Source organism: Bufo bufo, chromosome 10 (assembly GCF_905171765.1).
Source record: "Bufo bufo chromosome 10, aBufBuf1.1, whole genome shotgun sequence".
Lineage (NCBI taxonomy): Eukaryota > Metazoa > Chordata > Amphibia > Anura > Bufonidae > Bufo > Bufo bufo.
The window spans coordinates 23662894-23683701 of record NC_053398.1 but is presented as its reverse complement, the minus strand read 5'-3'; the positions used below and the strand labels follow the sequence as shown (position 1 = coordinate 23683701).

Genomic DNA, 20808 nt, shown 5'->3' with positions numbered 1-20808 from the left:
TTTACATTGTGATGGAAAAATCAGTCTAGCCAGCAAAGGAAGCAATATGGGCAATCACAATACATTAGGAAGTGTCTCGTATTAACTTTCTCTACATGATAAGTGCCACTTGCTGAAGTGAGACAACTCCTTTAGCTGTATATTTTATGAATACAGTATGGAGGAAACCTATGCAAACAGAGACCATACACGCAGATGGTGCCCTGGAACCCAACCTAATCTCTAAGCCATTGTGCCACGTGGTTGTCCCATACAATATCTTAAAGGGCAGTTGCACAATTCTTCCTTTTCCTCTTCTCTGTCATCCATTTCTGTTTTTCATATAAAAAAAGGTGGATAAAAGTAAAGGGAAGACAACAAATCCTGACATTTACCACTTTTTTTTAGATTTTTTTTTTTATTATATGACTTTTTTTTATTATTTAAGAACCATATCATGGCCAGCTGCTAGACCATTTTCGAAGCTTGCATGCTTTCTTATTTTACATCCTTTCTGGATGCATTTACTATTTTCATTTTGGAGAAATGTTAGTATGACATAAAATGTGTCACCGAAATTGATGTCACTTATTATATTTTTAGGAATTGTCAGTAAAAACGACCCCACGAGGTTGGTAAAGTAGTTACTAAGCGGCATACCTCTACTGTACTTCTAACTGAATGATAAACTTTGTTGCTAGACAGTGGACAGGATCAATAAGAACCAATGTACTATATGTGACTCATTCTCGAAGAAATAAACCCTGGTGACACACGATTGACTCCAAAGAGATGTTTTTTGCTTGACCTTTGCACTCATTATGATTAGTGATGAGCGAGGGACTTCGATCCAAATTTCAGGATAAATTTGATTTGCCACGAAGCCGGATCTCCATGTGCTTCGCGGTAGCGAATTGATTAAACCTGAAATAGTGTAAAAAAAAAAATATAATACTTACCTAATCCATTTGCTCGTGACGGGCCGGCCACCACCATCTTGCTTGAAGATCTCGGGCGAAATCCCATGCGCGATGACGTCACACTCCGCCCAAAGGAATGGCGTCATCTCGGGCCGCTTGAGATTTCACGCCAGACCTTCAAGCAAGATGGCGGTAAGTATCAGGTAAGTATTTATATTTTTTTGCTTTTTTAATTATACACTATGTTATTTCTATATCATGTATGAACGCGGCATCTGAGGGGTACAGTGACGGAGGGGCAGCACAAGCGCCACACCCTGTCGTTCCACCCACTACTTACAAAGAAATGTGCTTCGTGACAAAGTAATTCATCACAAAGAAAAAATTTTTGTAAAATTCAACAAAGCAGCCAAATCAAATTTTTACATAGTTTGCTCGTCATCACTAATTATTATACCGGAGCCTGAAGAGACACATACTTTGGTGTGCCAGTCTGAACCTGGCTGAGATGTGTGTTGAGACTTCCTTCTGATTGGGACCAGCCTCATCACAGCCTTTCCATTGACTTCAAATAATTAAAGAGGACCCGTCCCCTCTCCTGACATTTCAGCTTTAGCAATTACTTGTATTCCCCATGTAATAACAATTCTGGAGCCTCTATTCTTATAAGTCTATGCTATGCCGTTCCTCAACTATTTGAATTGCTAGCAGTCTGACACTGATTGGATAGCTGTCAGACTGCGCAGGAACACATGCCGAACTGGGTAACACCCAGCTGGACCTTCATTGCAAACGGCTAGCAATTCATTCATAACTTCTAGAAGGAATAATAGAGGACTACAACCGCATAGAGTCATAAGAATAGAGGCTCCAGATCTGCTTTTACATGGGTAATCCAAGTGGTTGCTAAAACAGACATGTCAGGAGAGGTGACAGCTCCTCTTTAATAAAGTCAAAGACCAAATATACTGTATAATGAGGCTGCTCAGTAAAACGGCTGAATATGCAAAATCCAAGCTCCGTGGAATGTGAATTATCAGTGGTATTATTCTATACTTTTTAAATTATAACAAAGCAGTATAAATATATTAAAGACTTGATGCATGAAGTTGCTATCATTCCACTGAATTAAATGCTAACTATTATTCAGCGCTGTCATAAAAAAATGAACATTTTTCGTTAAAGACGGCCGAATCAGATTTTGCACAGTTTAGCTTCCATAATTAATTTGAACAATTTGCATACATTTTAAGAGGACAGTTCATGTCTGTTGTATTAATCGACCAGAGAAATGGCTTTTGTATTCTCTCGTCAAGCTTGTAAATGCTTGAACACGTGGATCTCATTTAATAATTCTATCATACAAGATTATTTCTTGTTGCCCAAGTTTTCTTCCGAAATTCTTTGTTCTTATGGTTCTGTTATCAAAGGGGTGAAAATCTTGCACCAGTCCAATGGGAACTGTCACCAGCAGAACGGCATTCATGGGAAGCCAGCAACGCTAGCATTTTGCAGCCCCTTTTCACCCTATCCCTATAGCTCCCCGACCAGAAGTCATATGCCCCCCCCATTCATGTAACCACTGAAGTCAAACATTGGTCTCAGTGGTCGCGTGGGCAAGAACGGCATCTAACTTCTAAGCCTCTGCAGGGACACGCCTTTTTTGGACATGTGATTGACTGCAGCGGGTATGTCCCCTTGCCTCTCCTAATTTTTTCTTTTTAGGCCAGACAACCCCTTTAAAGTGCAAGGAAGAAAGAGCCACTGTGACTATGCTGCACCTGGCTTGTCCATTTCAAAAGGGGTTGTCGGAATGCAAACACAGGCTTCAATGTCCTCCTTTTGGCCCCTTTCACATGGGCGTTGCGGGAAAATGTGCGGGTGCGTTGCGGGAACACCCGCGATTTTTCCGATCGAGTTCAAAACATTGTAATGCGTTTTGCACTCGCGTGAGAAAAATCGCGCATGTTTGGTACCCAAACCCGAACTTCTTCACAGAAGTTCGGGCTTGGGTTAGGTGTTGTGTAGATGTTATTATTTTCCCTTATAACCTGGTTATAAGGGAAAATAATAGCATTCTGAATACAGAATGCTTAGTAGGTGATCAATTGAGGGTTAAAAAAAAATAAAAAAATTAACTCACCTTCTCCTCTTGTTTGCGTAGTTCCCGGTCTCTTCTTTACTTCTAATGATGAGCTGTGGGCTAAAGGACCTTTGGTGACGTCAGATCACATGCTCCAATCACATGGTACATCACCGTGGACCATGTGATTGGAGCATGTGATCTGACGTCACCACAGGTCCTAGCCGGTATTTTCATCTTTTAAGAAGTAAAGAAGAGATCAGGAACGACGCGAACAAGAGGAGAAGGTGAGTTAATTTTTTTATTTTTTTTTAACCCTCAATTGATCACCTACTAAGCATTCTGTATTCAGAATGCTATTATTTTCCCTTATAACCATGTTATAAGGGAAAATAATACAGTGAATAGACTGTCACCTAGCAACCATGCGTGAAAATCGCACCGCATCCGCACTTGCTTGCGGATGCTTGCGATTTTCACGCAACCCCATTCACTTCTATGGGGCCTGTGTTGCGTGAAAAACGCAGAATATAAAGCATGCTGCGATTTTCACGCAACGCACAAGTGACGCGTGAAAATCACCGCTCATCTGAACAGCCCCATAGAAATGAATGGGTCGGTATTCAGTGCGGGTGCAATGCGTTCACCTCACGCATCGCATCCGCGCGGAATACTCGCCCGTGTGAAAGGGGCCTTTCCCTTTCAAGTTGCTGATGGAGCAGAATTTTACCAAGGAGGGCTCCTGATACAGCAAGTTGCCTTTATTTATTTTTATATTTGCTACATTTCGTGCTCTATTTGTTTACTCCATACTAGAGATGAGCGAATTTCCTAAAATTAGTTTCAAGAAATTCCATTTGGATACAAATTGATTCTACCCGAATATAAAATCTCTATCTCTCCCTCTCTCTTTCTCTCCCACTCCCCGTCCCTCTCAATTGAAACAAAAAAAAATGTAATCGAATATCAATTCTATCGAATCAATTCACTCATCTCTACTCCATAATTACCCACTGTTCTTTTGAGGTTCTCAGTTTCAAATTTGACACCTTTAATATGTGTTCTTCTTGTGATGCTTTTTTTTCTGATAGATTTTAACTACATAAAATGCTACGTGCATCAGATAAGAACATCCAGCTTAAACAAGCTGAAGTCTCTGATGCAACAAATGTCATTTTTTGGCAGAGTATTCCCCCATGCTTTCAAGATAAATGCTTGTTTTATATACTTGAAAATCAGATAGCAGGAAAACAATTCAATTAGCCTTTGCTTGATGGTAAACAGACCCTGATGATTGCCTTCCTCCTTTGACTGCGTGGATAGCTCTAGTTAGATAAAAGGCAACATCTGGCTGCAAGGGTGTGCTAAGAGGAACTCAGAGAAGCTCTTTTGTGTGGATGTGGACACATAGCAGAACCAAAGGATGGGTATTGATCAGACTGTAAAGAGGCAGATGTACAGTAGGCACCATGTTACATTCCGTGTACTCTCAGTTTTGAGATACATACAATCAAATTTCTTATGGTTATAAGAAGGAGACTAAAAAGGAACAATATTATGGCAGCATATTTAAAGGGATACTAAACCCAGAATAAAATAAATAAATATATATATATATATATATATATATATACTGTATATATATCATCATCTCCTTATTTGTCTTTGTTATTTGCCCTTGTTTTGTCAGATATCGCAATTGCAGGCTTTGAAAAAGACAACCATTCTCTTCTCAAGCTGCAGCCATGTCTTTTCCCCCTCCTTCTCTCCCTTTAATGCTCGTGCATGTGTGCCAGGAAGTTTAGTACGAGGGGCTGGTTTTATACTGCATAATTTTTGTCTACAAAAGAATCTCCTAATAATACAAAACAGCATATGTAAAAAAAAAAAAGCAAAAAATCTGGAAGACCCCATTACACTACACTGCTGTACAATATATGTCAATGAAGCGATCCTGCCTACAAGCTGAGCAGCCTGACAGGAGCATTCAGCAAAGAAAAGTGTCAGAAAGTAGTGGGTAGTGAGGCCCCGTCCCCTTAACTCATAGGCAGCTCTGCAAGTGGAGGCAACCACTCCTGCTCACATTCTAGGACAGGTTGCTGGAGGCCGTTTAAAAATAAAAATTCCTGGAGGACGTTTTTAAGGCAGATGGGAATCCAGTCTTATATACTTTTCTATGTACATCAAATATTACAGAATGCTAGCTGCTCTGGCACCTGCCAGATCTTCTGAAGGCCATGTTATCACCTTAGGATAGGCAGGAACCAGAATGGACAACCAGAGCTGTTGCCCAGAGTGGGGGATAATTTTAGGGGTACTAGTTAGTTATTTTATTATACCTTTATATTATTATACCATTTCCTGCTCTTAGCCCACTTGTTAAGAAATCCTGGCCAATCTATTTCGAAACTTGGTCTGCCTTCTCAAAATACTGGCAAAAATGTCTGGCTGTAAAGCAACTGGCTGCAGCAGGAGCCCTTCCTCCAACTCTGTGTATTAGAGGAGACCGGAAACAATAAACCTCTCCTTCTTAGCTAAACCACATCTTTTCAGACATTTTCCTTGTCACAGAGAAGTTTTCCAGCAACTTTCCGAAGACTTCCAGCAACCATATGATTTTGCTTCGGGAATCATTTCCACTAATCGTCGACCATGCGTTGTCTCCAGAGTCCTCCCGAGCAAGAGCTGCTTTTTGTTAGCATCTTTATGCTCTGGCTTATAGAGGGGATAGTTGATAGTGTTATATGCTTTTTGTGAATAGTGAATGTATTGGTAAATCTAAGTGGAAATTTAAAGGGAGTCTGTCACCAAAAGATGACGTTGTACACCGCTTATATGCCTCTCTAGCACACCTATCCATGATTCAAATGGTACCTTTGTAATTTTCTTCTGACTTTCACCAGCAGGAAAAACGCAGTTTAATCAATATGCAAATGAGGGATCACAAGTGCCCAGGTGCGGCGTTCGGCGGCTGCTCTGCCTTCTTTTTACATTACTCCTCCCTAGCCTTTTCCTTGGCCCGCCCTGCAAGTCCCTTGCGTCATCCACAGGACCAGCTGATATCCAGCGCGTGCGCAGTGCACCGCCAGCCCGGGCATGCACACTGTAATGCCCATTGTAATGCCCATCGCTCCATGTATGTGACTGGGGGGCGGACCAGAAGCAAATAGGAGGATGGAGGCCGGTGCATGCGCAGTACATGTAGTTACTCATCACAGTGCGCGCGGGTTATCGGACGGTCCTGTGGATGACACAAGGGACTTTCAGGGCGGGCCAAGCAAAAGGCTGGGGAGGAGTAATTTAAAAAGAAGGCAGAGCATCCTGGGCACCTACACACCGAACGCCGCCCCTGGGCGCTTGCTAGCCCTCATTTGTATATCGATTAAACTGTGTTTCTCCTGCTGGTGAAAGTCAGAGGAAAATTACAAAGGTACCATTTGAATCATGGATAGGTGTGCTAGATTGCCATGTAAGCGGTGTACAACATCATATTTTGGTGACAGACTCCCCTTAATCACTAAATCAATCTAACCAGATCAAAGTTTAAGACCGATCCTTGAGAAGACAAATGGCTAGCATAGGTCCAGACTCCGTAGAGCTAATTCACAAAGAGTTTTTTTTAAGCTGATTCCGATATGGAAAACTCCTCAAATCTGAGGAGACAGTGACTCGTTCTTCATTTTTCTCCTTTCTCCATCTTGCCAGAACCAGTGCTAAGACCTCGGCGGTCTACATAATGATCAGCTCCTGCAGCAGAATTCATAAGAAACCAAAGCTCAGCTTCAGCTTTTGCAGCATATTTCACAGGCAAAATTCCGACAAGTATTCTGCCTGTGTGAGCAAACCCTTATAGCTACAGTAGGTAGGTTGTAAATTCCCAAGTGCAATTGTTGTGTCATCCATTTGTACAGTATCTGTGGGCCCCTGGTTTGCTGACTACACTCATACAAAATTCACGAATGTCACCTCTGACATTTGTTTAATGGAGATTAATTGGCTAATTCACTTAGGAAGCTGCAGAAAGTGTTCGGTGCCAGCGAGCATTTCGCCACATTCCTCAGAAATGTTTTTATAAAACCCTCCGGCACTCTGCAAGTGAACAATCAGGAACAGACACTTGAAAAATGTTTTTCACATCGAAGCTGGCAGCTTAATGATCAACAAAGGAAGACCATTGGGGATACGGCTTTGTAGGCAGAGAAATGTCTTTCCACAAAGTCTCAGTCATCTCTTCATGTGTCGGACCATATTGTCTTCATTGTCTGCTCATCCTTTCTTCAAAGTCTTTTTGGACTACGTTCTAAACTTCAGCGAAGTGGAACCTGAAAGTTTTATTCAAACCTAAAAAAGCCATCAATTTATGACATTCCTATGATCAGGGGTAAATTGGCCATAGACTCTACAGAGTAATTTCTTGGTGGGCTGATGTCCCAGGGGGCCACCCAAGCCCTCCTCTCTGCGCTGACCAGGTACATAATCAGCTCTCAACAGTAATTAATGCTGTGAAAATCAGGTACTCATGTACCCAGCCAGCGACTGCACATGACCTCCTGAATTTAACTGCTGACCTCACCTCCTAAGCCCCCTGCTCCATAGACAACTGGAGGAGGAGGACAGAAGATGATAGCTATTGATGGCCACCACAGAGGGCCAGCTTTTGGAGGACTCTCCTGCATAACGAAAACCGGACTGATTCGTTTTGCTGGCCATAAACTTCTATTATGAAGTAATGCATAAAGGAATGTCTGCAAAGGCATTCCGTTATGCATTCCGTCATTGAATTGCGTTATGTACCGTGGTGACGGAATCTATAACGTAATTCAGCGTGAACCCAAACCCAAACTTCAAAAACTGAAGTTCGCTTATTCCTAATGATGACCTATCCTGAGGAACAGACCCATTAATGCTGCCACATTGGTAGTTACACCCTTGTGCTTCGTTATAACACCTTACATATGCAGCGTGCTGGCAGCCCACTGCATAAGGGGCTAATGTGTTAAATGGTGGACTTATTCTGTGAGTAAAAAATGTTTTCCCTGAGAACTGTGAATACGAAGTTAACTAGCCGGCCATAGTAAACGCAGTTAGGTGGTTGGTTGTTCCACCCACCTCCTCTAGAGGGGGCTGCTGCCTCAGTGAGTGGTAGTGGGAGACAGTGAGAGAGAAGGAAGCCAGCAGAGCAGCACTGGGACTGTGAGAGCAGCCAGCAGAAGGAGGAAACAGAGCCTAACCACCAGCCTCTGAGGAAGTAAATGAGGAATATTTGGGAGGTGCATGTTAAAAAAAAGCTGTGTAGATAAGTGGCATATATCTTTTAGACTTCATAGCACTCTACTGGGGAGAATAGGAAATCTGGAATACTTGGGAGACAGACTGGCCACCTGCTAAGTAACTACACCCCACAGTTGGGTATTCGTAGTTGGGCAATTTGAAGATAACAGAGATTGTGTGAGAGAGATATGTACAGAGAGAAAGAGATACATTGCACCCTTTTTGGCTGGAATAGAGAGAAAGTACAGATATTGGAAGGTTAACTCATAAAGAGAACAATTGGCCTTTTTTGCAGCCTCTAGAACTGTAACAACTGTGGGACATTAAAGATCTGCCCGTCCATGCATAGTCTGAACTATGATAGCTGTTGTAAGTATGTCTGTGCATTTTTTGTCACCATTACCTCCAGTAAAGAACTGTTATTTGCTTCACAAATCCGACCTCATCATAGCATGCACCGGCACCTTAAAACACACTGAACCACCATCAGGCAGGAGGTCTTCCCAAAACCAGGGTTTGCCCCAAGAAAACAAAGGTGTGCCATCTGTGAGCCGTAAGTTGGTCATACGCGTTCTTTAACCGTTCGGCTTCTACGGTGTTGAGTTTTTAGGGCGCGATAAAAGTGGATTTCCTTTCTTTGAGACTCTAATTAACATTCCTTGTCTCATTCAAAAATTGAATTCTGGCACAAAGTACCGGTATGCTATCAAAGCCTTGAAGATCAGGCTAAGAAGTCATTTCGACTGGCTCTGCTATCTTCACAAATACCTCAATTTTATTTTAATGGATCTGTAAAAAAAAAAAAGATACCAAATAGTGTTAAAACAGGTCTCGTCTTATTAGACAGACACTGAAAGGGAATACAAAGATGGTGAGGAAGATATCGTCATTATGGGGTGCTCCTATAAACGCAATCGCGTATCTCTGTAAAATGAAATCAATGCTACTAATAGGTTCTGCTAATCAGACATGGGGCCTAATCTTATCTTATGACATGTAAAGTAGGCAGTCTTCTGAAGACGACAGGTAGCTATATAGATGGTTATGCTGTAATTTGTCTTAAAGGGTGTTATAGTCATGTACCGGGGATGGGGATTCTTTAAGCCGCAGTCCATTCTGAGTCAAATCTCGCACAGGTTGACATATGATGTCACCACACCGGCGCGCTGGCTGGGTGCAGTGACGTTATCAGTGATGACATCACCACTCCCAGCCAGCGTAATGACGTGATGATCACATCACCTGTGAGATTTCCCACAGTGTCTTCAATCAGGATGACCGTGACGACCTGTATCCGAGCAAATGGATAAGGTGGGAATTTACTTTTTTTTACCTTGCTTAACCCCTGAGAGGCCAAAATTATAGCCACAGATGCCGCGATCAGTCATGTACGTGGCATCTGAGGGGTTCAATGATAGGGGGGGTGGCGGCACAATCACCATTCCCTGCCATTGTGCCCGGGTATTCCCCGTCATGGTCTGGGTTTTGCCACTGTTTGTTTCCCACTCCTCAACATTTCTGTGACAATTGGACCAATTCTTCTTCCCATGTTTGGTAAGGCTTCTTTCACGTGTTAGGCTTGTCCGGAAGGCGCGGGGGGCATTATTACTATAAAGGGGGCACAATGCGGATTATTACTATGAAGGGGACACAATGGGGATTATTACTGTGAAGGGGGCACAAAGAGGGCATAACAACTGTGAAAGGGGCACAGAGAGGGCATAACTACTGTGAGAGGGCACAATGTGGGCATAACTACTGTGAGGGGGCACACATCTGTACAAAACTACTGTGAAGGTTGTACAAGGAGGGCTATACTACTGTGAGGGGGTACCATTTTTTTTAAGTATTGGGGGGGTGCCAGAGAAAGGACCCGCCCTGGGTGCCAAACACCCTAGGCACGCCACTGCAGCTAGGTGACCTTCCTACATGGAAGTAGACTAGGGATGAGAAAATTGATTCTATGGAATCGAAATTCAACCTGAATTTAAAACAAAAAAAAGTTAAAAAAAAGATTCACTAGAATCACAATTTCCTGAGATTTTAGAGAGAGAAAGAGAAAAATCTTTTCGATTCCACCCAAAGATTTTGCTCTTTCTCTCTCTAAAATGTGTGGAATTTCAATTCTATAGAATCAATTTTCTCATCCCTAGTACCAAATCGAATTTCTTGGCCGATTTAGTCGAATTAGACTGAATCGCATTTTAGGAAATTTGCTAATTTCTAAAATACACCCTTGTATCTTTGGCTACAAATTCTACATTTTGCAAAACATTCTCTGCAAAATATCAAGAGTCAAGAAACGAAGCCGTCTAGGCTTCATTTTATTCTGGGAGTGTTGCCCTTCTCAAGTTGCATAAATGATTTTTAGATTACAAATTACAAACTGTTCGCTATTTTACATTCTAATTTGAAAGCTATAAATCTTCCTACATTTTTGGACCGAGCCTCTGGCTATGTTATTTTCACCTCAGCTGTCCAAGCTTTCCAAGACCCGTGTACATAGCGAGAAGACCTCACAGGTGGATGGAAGAATTTCTTGGCTAAAGCTTTAGAAGTGTAGGAGGAACATGTCATGTTGTAAAACATCAACAGTGCTACATGTTCTAGGGGAAAAAAAGCAAAAAGAAATGTAGACTCTCCCAGTACAGAGTAGGTTTTCTTATCTGTTCTACTTCCTTAAACATGTGTTCTGAATGGAAAGGTTAATTTGCTTAAGTGTTTTCTGATTGCCGTATTAATTCTCTAAATTGATTCCAAATATGCAATTTGTAGATAATGACCCATATACTGTATATGTCTGTGGAAAATGATGACTACCTGCATATTATGAATAGAGGGGTTCATAGAGGTTCTGGCAGTCATGGCTGGTGTGTCGGTATTATATCCACTGGAAATAGCCTGCAGAATGAGAGCTAATCACATTAGCATTGCGTAGAATCTTGAGATGGCCTCTTCAAGTCTACATCTTCCTAATGTTCTGACTTGATTTGTATTGTAATTCGGTCGTCTCTAGCTATGCTTTTGAATATGGTAATTTTTCCTTTTGTTATCATCTTGTGGTGGTTGCCATTAGTATTACTGTAGGGCAGGTTCACATGCCAAGGTTGTGTTGCAGTTATGAACAAGCAGGAATGGTCACCAATGAGATGTTCTTTGAATTAGGGTTAGGGTTCTTCCCATGGGTAATATTTTGGCCCCAAGTATTTAATAAAGATACTACACTATTTACAGCTCTACCTATAGTACAGTACATTTATCTACCACTATAAAGAGGTTTTAGACCAGTTTTTGCTTTGTCATGGATGACGTGGTAAGATTTGGTTGCTTACTTTCTCATGGTTGGGCACACATTGTCACAGATACTTTGTTACATTTGCTCCAATAGATGTTGCTCATATAAATACCATCCAGCTACAAGAGCAGCTTTATAAACCCCCTATCCTCCTCGTTCCTGCCATCACTTGCAGCCAGAGTCCCTAAAATCGGTCCTCATTGATTGTGTCTTGGCAGATCCCCTTGAGGTCCCTGGTTCCACTCTTCAATCAGCTCTATCCAGTGCTTTAAGTGGGCCAAAAGAGGTGCCGGTACTCTATTAGGCGCCGGTGCTCCCCCCCCCTGCACATCAGACCCCCCCATCACACACATATATATTAGTTCCTCTATGTACCAGTACCCCCCCCCCACCACCGCACATTCGTTCCTCTCTGTACCAGTACCCCCCTGCACATCAGACCCCCCCCCCCTCATCACACACATTAGTTCCTCTCTTTACCAGTACCCCCCCCCCCACCACCACACATTAGTGCCTCTCTGTACCAGTACCCCCCTGCACATCAGACCCCCCCCCCCCACTCATCACACACACACACATTAATTCCTCTCTGTACCAGTACCCCCCTGCCAGGGGGGTACTGGTACAGAGAGGAATTAATGTGTGTGTGTGTGTGATGAGGGGGGGGTCTGATGTGCAGGGGGGTACTGGTACAGAGAGGCACTAATGTGTGGTGGTGGTGGGGGGGGGGGGGTACTGGTAAAGAGAGGAACTAATGTGTGTGATGAGGGGGGGGGGGGTCTGATGTGCAGGGGGGTACTGGTACAGAGAGGAACGAATGTGCGGTGGTGGGGGGGGGGTCCTGGTACATAGAGGAACTAATATATATGTGTGTGATGGGGGGGTCTGATGTGCAGGGGCCCCCTACACATCAGACCCACCTATCAGACACATATATATTAGTTCCTCTATGTACCAGTACCCCCCCCCCCACCACCACCGCACATTCGTTCCTCTCTGTACCAGTACCCCCCTGCACATCAGACCCCCCCCCCCCTCATCACACACATTAATTCCTCTCTGTACCAGTACCCCCCTGCCAGGGGGGGGGGGGGTACTGGTACAGAGAGGAACTAATGTGTGTGGGGGGAGGGGGGGTGCCTGTCACTCACCAGTACTCTTCAGAAGTTGGATTCCAAAGCAAAGTCGATGTTCTTTGCTGCACCGTCCGACTCCTGACTCCAAGGAGGACCAGTCACTGGTCGCCGCACTGATCGCTCCTCAGTCACAGGCGCGCGGGAAGGAGTTGACGTCACCTAACGTGAGGTCAACTCCCTGCCTGCGCCAGCCTGAGCCGTACTCTGCAACGACCCGCCCCCCTCCACTAGCTGCCCAGCCAACGACATTAGGGAGGAGATACTGCCAGCTCTCCGCTGCGCTCCGGTACCGGAAACCCACGTACTGGGCGCACGGAGAGGTGCTGGTACTCTCCAGGGCAATTTTTGGAAGTGGCGGTACTGAGTACCGCCGCGTTCCGGCCCACTTCAAGCACTGGCTCTATCTATATAGTCTATCTCCCATGCTGTGATGTCACACTGTATACAGTTACAGTACCTTTGTATGTGTTATTGCTGTGCTATGATATCATAGTATACATTATATATCACATCACTGTTTATTTCCTTCACTGTAATGTCACTGATTAGTCACTATTGCACTGTGACATCACTGTGAGCATTATCCACATACTGTGACATCACTGTGAGCATTATCCTCTTCCTGTGACATCACTGTGAGCATTATCCACATACTGTGACATCACTGTGAGCATTATCCACATACTGTGACATCACTGTGAGCATTATCCCCATACTGTGACATCACTGTGAGCATTATCCCCATACTGTGACATCACTGTGAGCATTATCCACATACTGTGACATCACTGTGAGCATTATCCCCATACTGTGACATCACTGTGAGCATTATCCCCATACTGTGACATCACTGTGAGCATTATCCCCTTCCTGTGACATCACTGTGAGCATTATCCCCATACTGTGACATCACTGTGAGCATTATCCCCTTCCTGTGACATCACTGTGAGCATTATCCACATACTGTAACTTCACTGTGAGCATTATCCCCTTCCTGTGACATCATTATGAGCATTATCCCCTTCCTGTGACATTACTGTGAGCATTATCCCCATGCTGTGACATCACTATGTGCATTATCCTTATACTGTGACATCACTATGTGCATTATCCCCATACTGTGACATCACTGTGAGCATTATCCCCTTCCTGTGACATCACTGTGAGCATTATCCACATACTGTAACTTCACTGTGAGCATTATCCCCTTCCTGTGACATCACTGTGAGCATTATCCCCATACTGTAACATCACTGTGAGCATTATCCCCTTCCTGTGACATTACTGTGAGTATTATCCCCATACTGTAACATCACTGTGAGCATTATCCCCATTCTGTAACATCACTGTGAGCATTATCCCCATACTGTAACATCACTGTGAGCATTATCCCCTTCCTGTGACATTACTGTGAGCATTATCCCCATACTGTAACATCACTGTGAGCATTATCCTCTTCCTGTGACATCACTGTGAGCATTATCCCCTTCCTGTGACATCACTGTGAGCATTATCCCCATACTGTAACATCACTGTGATCATTATCCCCATACTGTGTTATCACTGTGAGGTTTATCCTCATACCGTACTGTTAAATCTCTGTGAGCACTAACCTCATGCTGTGACTTCACTGTATACATTACTTCCATACTGTGACATCACTGTGAACATTTTCCCATACAGCTACAACATCATGTGCATTATCCCCATACTGTGACATTGCTGTGAGCTTTATCCCCGTACTGTGGTATCACTGCGAGCACCATACCCATACTATGACATCCCTGTGAGCATTATCCCCATGCTGTGACATTATTGTGAACATTATTCCTGTACTATGACATCACTGTAAGCATTATCCCCATGCTGTGACATCACTATGTGCATTATCCTTATACTGTGACATGACTGTGAGCATTATGGCTCATTCACACGACCGTGGTTTGGTTTCGCATCCTAGCCACATTTTTTTGCAGCTCGGGTGCGGAACCATTCACTTCAATGGTGCTGCAAAAGATGCGGACAGTACTCCATGTGCTGTTCGCATCCGTTGCTCCGCTTCGTGGCCCCACAAAAATTATTTTGCGGACAAGAATAGGCATTTCTATAAAGGGCCGTTCGTTCTGTTCCGCACATTGCGGAAGGCACACGGGCGGCATCTGTGTTTTGCGGATCCGCAATTTGCGGACCCCAAAATACGGCACGTTCGTGTGAACGAGCCCTTATCCCCATACCGTGACATCATTGTGAACATTATTCCTATACTGGAACTTCACTGTATTCATTATCCCCATACTGTAACTTCACTGTGCACATTATGTCACTACTGTGACATCACTGCATGCATTATCTCAGAACTGTGACATCACTGTGGGCATTACTCTATTACTACAACATTACTATGTGCATTATAACAGTATTGTGACATCTTTATGAGCATTAGGCATGCATATGAGACTAGAATCAGTATAACCTTTTACTGAACCTAATGCTGAAGCTGGTCAGAGATGAGCCGATTACAAGTTTTGCTCTATGTCCTATGCAGTGGTATACCTGCAATAGAGGAAGAGCACATGACTGCTATGGGGCCAGGGGGCCCACACTGAACTTGCTTTTCTCTTCCCTGAGTGCATTTTCACATAGCCAACACTAGGGGGAGCGCAATGCAAATAGAATATTACAGCTTCCATTGTAGTTGTGATCATTTCTAATCACTGAGCTCCCTCTAGTGGTGGCTGAAGGAAGCCAGGTTTGTAATAGAAGAGAAACAGGAAGTTTTCTGGTTTCCCATACATTGAGAAATACAGTGTTCAGAATGAGCGCCATATATTTGAAGCACCTGTTCCACTTTTTCCTACCTAAAAATTGGATAAAGTGGATGAGGCCAAAGGCAATTTTTTTTATTTTTTATCTCTATTTGTATTTAATTAAAATGACTTCTATTTGATTAAAATAAAATGTAAATTTGTCAGAAATCTGGGGCGCTGTGCATATTCTGCATTGCGCGGCAGGGATTGGTGCTCGTATACTGGGAAACTAAGTGCAGGGGGCCTATACTAAGTTTTGTTATGGGACCCCCCCCATGAGATCTATTTACGCCCCTGATCCTATGGTCACTAGTGTTGAGTGAATCGAAGTCCATGAAGTGGACTTCGATCCGCATTTCAGGATAAATTTGATTCACCGCAAAGCCAAATTTCCTTGTGCTTCACGGTAGCGAATCGATTTTACCTGAATTAGTGTAAAAAAAAGTGCGTGGTGACGGCACATCGCCGAATGGTGTGATGTCATCCGTGCAAAATTTCGCGCCAGGTCTTCAAGCAAGATGGCGGTAGCCGGCTCGTCGCGAGCAAATGGATGAGGTATGTTTTTTTTATTTTTTATTTTTTAGATAGTTATTTATATCAGATGCTGCAATCAGCTATGAACGCGGCATCTAAGCTCCCTGTCATTGCACCCACCACTTTTTTTTAATTTTTGTAGAATTCGGCGAAGCAGCCAAATCGAATTTGTGAACACTTCTCTCTTCTCTAACGGTTATGATTACAGCTATTGCTACATCTCCCATAGACTATTATTTAGAGGGACTGTCCATGTGCTCCCATTGCAAGGAGAGATGGGACACTAAATGTAATGCAGGACCCTCGAATCAAGTCAGCATCCCACTCCGAGACCCCCATGTGTGGTATGTTTAATGGTCTATCCACAAACAGAAAATGAATGTGGACAATCTAGTGTGCACATACGATGGGTAATTTCATCCTGAACTACCACCCACTGTGGAATTGACCGATACAAGCGTAACCTCCGCTAACCTAACTATATCATAAGGGCGCAGACAGAAGTGTATATAAAAGCTGCAAGAAGCGTAACTGCAGAACGCCAGGGGAACCAGGGGCCAATTTGCTTCTCATGGAGGGAACATTTCTGACTCTGATATATTGTGACTAACGTTGGCTCTACCGCAGTGAATAGCTCTTGGAAGCTGCCATTACTCAGGTCGTCTACCGAGAGTCACCTAAAAACAGCGTAATGAGCCACATAAACTCTACAGGGCGTGACATCGGAAGACTGTGAAGGCTGAAGCCTAACTGGAATTTATTCCACTTAAAGGGCATTTCTGGGAATTTGATATTGAAGACCTATCCTCAGCATAGGGAAGCCATCAATATCAAATTCTTGGATAACCCCTTTCAAACATATAAAAAGAGTCAATAAAAGCAAGCATAAAGCATAAAAACTGTTACGAAGGAATATTTTCCACTAAAACACATTCATACAGGGTGTACTTAACATTAGCTGGGCATTTAATATTCCACACCATATTTGAGTAACAACGGTCCCTATAGGGGCTGAACCTGTTACGCTCATGGGAAGAACCATGCTATATGTATAGAGGACCCGTCGCTGCTCCTGACATGTCTTTTTTAGTAACTACTTGTTTCCCCCATGTAATAACAATTCTGGAACATCTTTGCATGTAACTATATGTCTTGACATTCCTCTGTTATTCCTGATAGAATTGTATAAATGCATTGCTAGCAGTCTGCACTAAAGGTCCAGATGGGTGTTGCCAGTTGCGGGTGTGTCCCTGCACACTGCCATCACTGATTGAATAGTGCCAGGCTGCGCAGGGACGCCCCCCCCCCCCCCAACTGGTAGCATCCAGCTGGACCTTTATTGCAGACTGCTGGCAATTCATTTATACACTTCTAGTTGTTATAATAGAGGAATGGCACAACATTGATCCATAAGCATACATTCTCCAGAATCTTAATTACATGGGGAAGGCAAATAGTAAAACAGACATGTCAGGAGAAGGGACAGGGAATTTAAGATTCTTAATGGGATTAAGGGGATTGTATTTTTTTAATAAATGCTTACAGGAATAGCATCACACATGGGTCATATCTGGTACTGCATCACTTGAATATAGCTCACCTGTAATACCAGACAAAGCCTGTGGACAAGAGTGGCACTGTTTTTGTTAAAATCAGTCCTGTTATTTGAATCGCATACAGACTGTGAACCAATCTAGTACAGTGTATTCTGCTGTCGGTATGAAAGTGACAGGCAACCCTTTAGGCCGTTCCACTGAAGGAAGGCCTAGGGGAAGGGGGATGGGGGGGGGGGGGGGTTATTAGGCCCCTGGCTGCCAAGTACTGACATTGGTGGTGCCAATAGCCGTTCCACTGAAGTAAGGCCTGGGGCGTTTATGAGGCCTCTGGCGGCCAAGTATAGACATCGTCGATGCCAATGGCTGACAAAAGGAGTCCCATCCCTCTGAACAGGGGTGCAACACCAATGAGGCCAGGTGAGGCGATCGCAGAAGGGCCATGGGCAATGAGCGCTTTCATTGTGGCAAAGGGGTTAGGGTAAGAAATTGGCGTGGGGGGGGCGCCGTTTCAGTTTTCGCCTCAGGCAGCAGAAAGGCTAGGTGCACCCCTGCCTCTGAAGCCACTTAGATGCAGTGATTGCTATTGACCGCATCATCTAAGAGGTTGTATGGTGGGATTGGAGCTTCTGCTGATCCGTTAGAGCTGTCATGAGAGATATGAGCTCCTGCTCCTTTATACACGGGAGAGCTGCACGGCGCTTAGACTTGGTCGCCATACAAAGATGGCGGCATAGCCTAAAGCCCCATAGTGACCCCAATAAAAACGCACATTGGAGGTCACTAAGGTTAAAATAGTCTATTTTAACCCCTAGCGGTGTCCTAGTGGGTCACTGCATTCATTATATGTCTGTTTCTAGTAATGAGATGCTGCAATTTCATGAAAGTGTTTGTCTTAGGGCAGGAGACCAGAAGCTCATGTTCCACTGCCTCGTGTAGAGAGGACAACGTGACAAAGATTGATCTTAATATTCTGTTCAGATTTTCAAAGCTTTGCTACTATAATTTCAAGCAAGAAAAAAATAAAGAGTTTTCCAGACTGGTCTTATCACATTAAAACTAATGAATACAAATGATGCTGCGTACGATTAGCATCACAGTGGTGGAATATTTCAGCCCTGCTCGCCATCTGTTAGAACTGTCTGCTTTTGCAAAAAAAAAATTTGCAGTGAAGTCAAAAGGCGCTCGATGTAATTTAAGTATTTTCATGAAATCTGCGACGGCACAACTTTGTTCTTTGTTCTTTTTGAAAAGGATTGTTTGTAATGTATTCAATCTTTCCTGACCCGAAGAGATGTTCAATTTAAATAAGACCAGTGTTTAAGATTGTGACTGACTACAGAAGAAATAACGGTTTTCCTGTTCATTCTTTTACCATTAATGAAGAAGGAATTATTGTAAGAAAAATATTCTGGCGGCTGCACATCTTCTCAGTGGTTAGCACAGTTGCCTTGAGATTCCAGGGTTTGAGTCTGTTTGTTATGCCAGCGGGTGTGGACCCACTGACCGGCTATACCCTGGAGGAGCATGACCAATTGACTACCTGGTCTTCACTAGAGCCTCTGATGGTGAGTATTGGCTTGGGCCGTTAGGGTAGTCACCAGGTGCCACTTCCGAGCAGTCCCCGAGTCAGTGGCAGCTGACCAGGGTGTCAGGGACACCAGTGCCAAGCACTGAGGGGAATGACGCACTCAGGATGCCCGGGGGTCTAGGGTTGCCACCTTTTCTTCAAGCCAAACCTGAACACTTTAGCAACTTGCGGTAATTTTTTGGTAAAGTAAGTACCATAACTATCAGGAAGGCCTGGCTTCCTGCTTTCCCGTGAAGACCGGAGTTCAAGTGAAAGAACAACGGCTTCAGAGGCAACCTAGCTTCCTGACCAATCAAGAAGAGGGGAGGCGAGTCATGATTTCAATCCGCTTTGTGATTGGCTAGGAAGCCGGAATCACTTTTTTGTAGGCAGCATACCTTCCTGACCAATCAGGAGGCCGGGACGCGAGTTATGATATGCTGCCCAGCTTGCTGATTGGGTAGGAAGCTAGGCTGCCTAGCAACAAGTAAAGCAGGCTTCCTAGCCAATCAGGAAGCCAGGAGGCGGATGATAACCCACCTCCCAGCTTCCTGATTGGAAAGGAAGTCGGCTGTATGCTCCCTTGGAGCTGCCAGTCAGAGGGACATCTCCCTCCGACCATAAGTTCCAATATCGGGGAAGGTATAGGAGCATTTGGGCGAGTACAAGTACTCGCCCAAATACTCTGTATCGGCAGCGATATTAGTATCGGTATCGGTAGTTCGGTACATCTATAGTGCAAATCCATTTTATTGATAGTTGTCATTGAAACGACAAGTGCATTTCTGGGCCTGATGAAGGGGACCCTGCACGGTCCCAAAAGCACTTGTCGATTGGACGACAACTATCAATAAAATGGATTTTGCACTAACATGAAATTTGGATGTCTGTATTGGACGATATGTATTATTGCACATAAAAGATGCCCCCACAAAACACGTCACTGGTTACCTGTAGCGATGAGCGGGAGGTGCCATATTCGATTTCGCGATATTTCGCGAATATTCGATTGAATATTCGTCTTATATTCGTCTAAATCGAATATTCGTCATTATTCTATTTATCTCGAATAATATGCGATTTAATTTTTTGCGTATTGCGATTTTCTTTAAACTGTATAAGGAAACTTTAATATTGGTTGGCTAATATGTGTATTTTACGAATATTCGCTGTATTGCTATAACTTTGTTTTTTAGAATATTACGAATATTCTAAAATACGAAGTTATAGCAATATATCGAATATTCGTAAAATACACATAATTTTGCTAATATAGTGCTATAATCTTTTTTTTATAGTCAATTTTTTTTGTCTCTTCTGAACTTCATTTTGGGAAAAAATTGACACTATAAAAAAAAATACTACAGCACTATATTAGCTAAATTGCAGTCTATATGTGTATATTACGAATATTCGCTATATTGCTATAACTTCGATTTTTAGAATATTACGAATATTCGAAAAAACGAAGTTATAGCAATATAGCGAATATTCGTAATATACACATATGGACTGCAATTTAACTAATATAGTGCTATAGTATTATTTTTTTCAATAGTGTCAATTTTTTCCAAAAATGAAGTTGAGAAGAGACAAAAAAATTTGACTATAAAAAAAAGATTATAGCACTATATTAGCTAAATTGCAGTCTATATGTGTA

At 43.2% G+C, this 20808-nt stretch overlaps 1 protein-coding gene across 1 annotated transcript in view; it reads left to right on the top strand.

The window, feature by feature from the left end:
• Window positions 1–20808, top strand: part of SPON1 (spondin 1) — a 306848-nt gene that overhangs the window by 169242 nt on the left and 116798 nt on the right.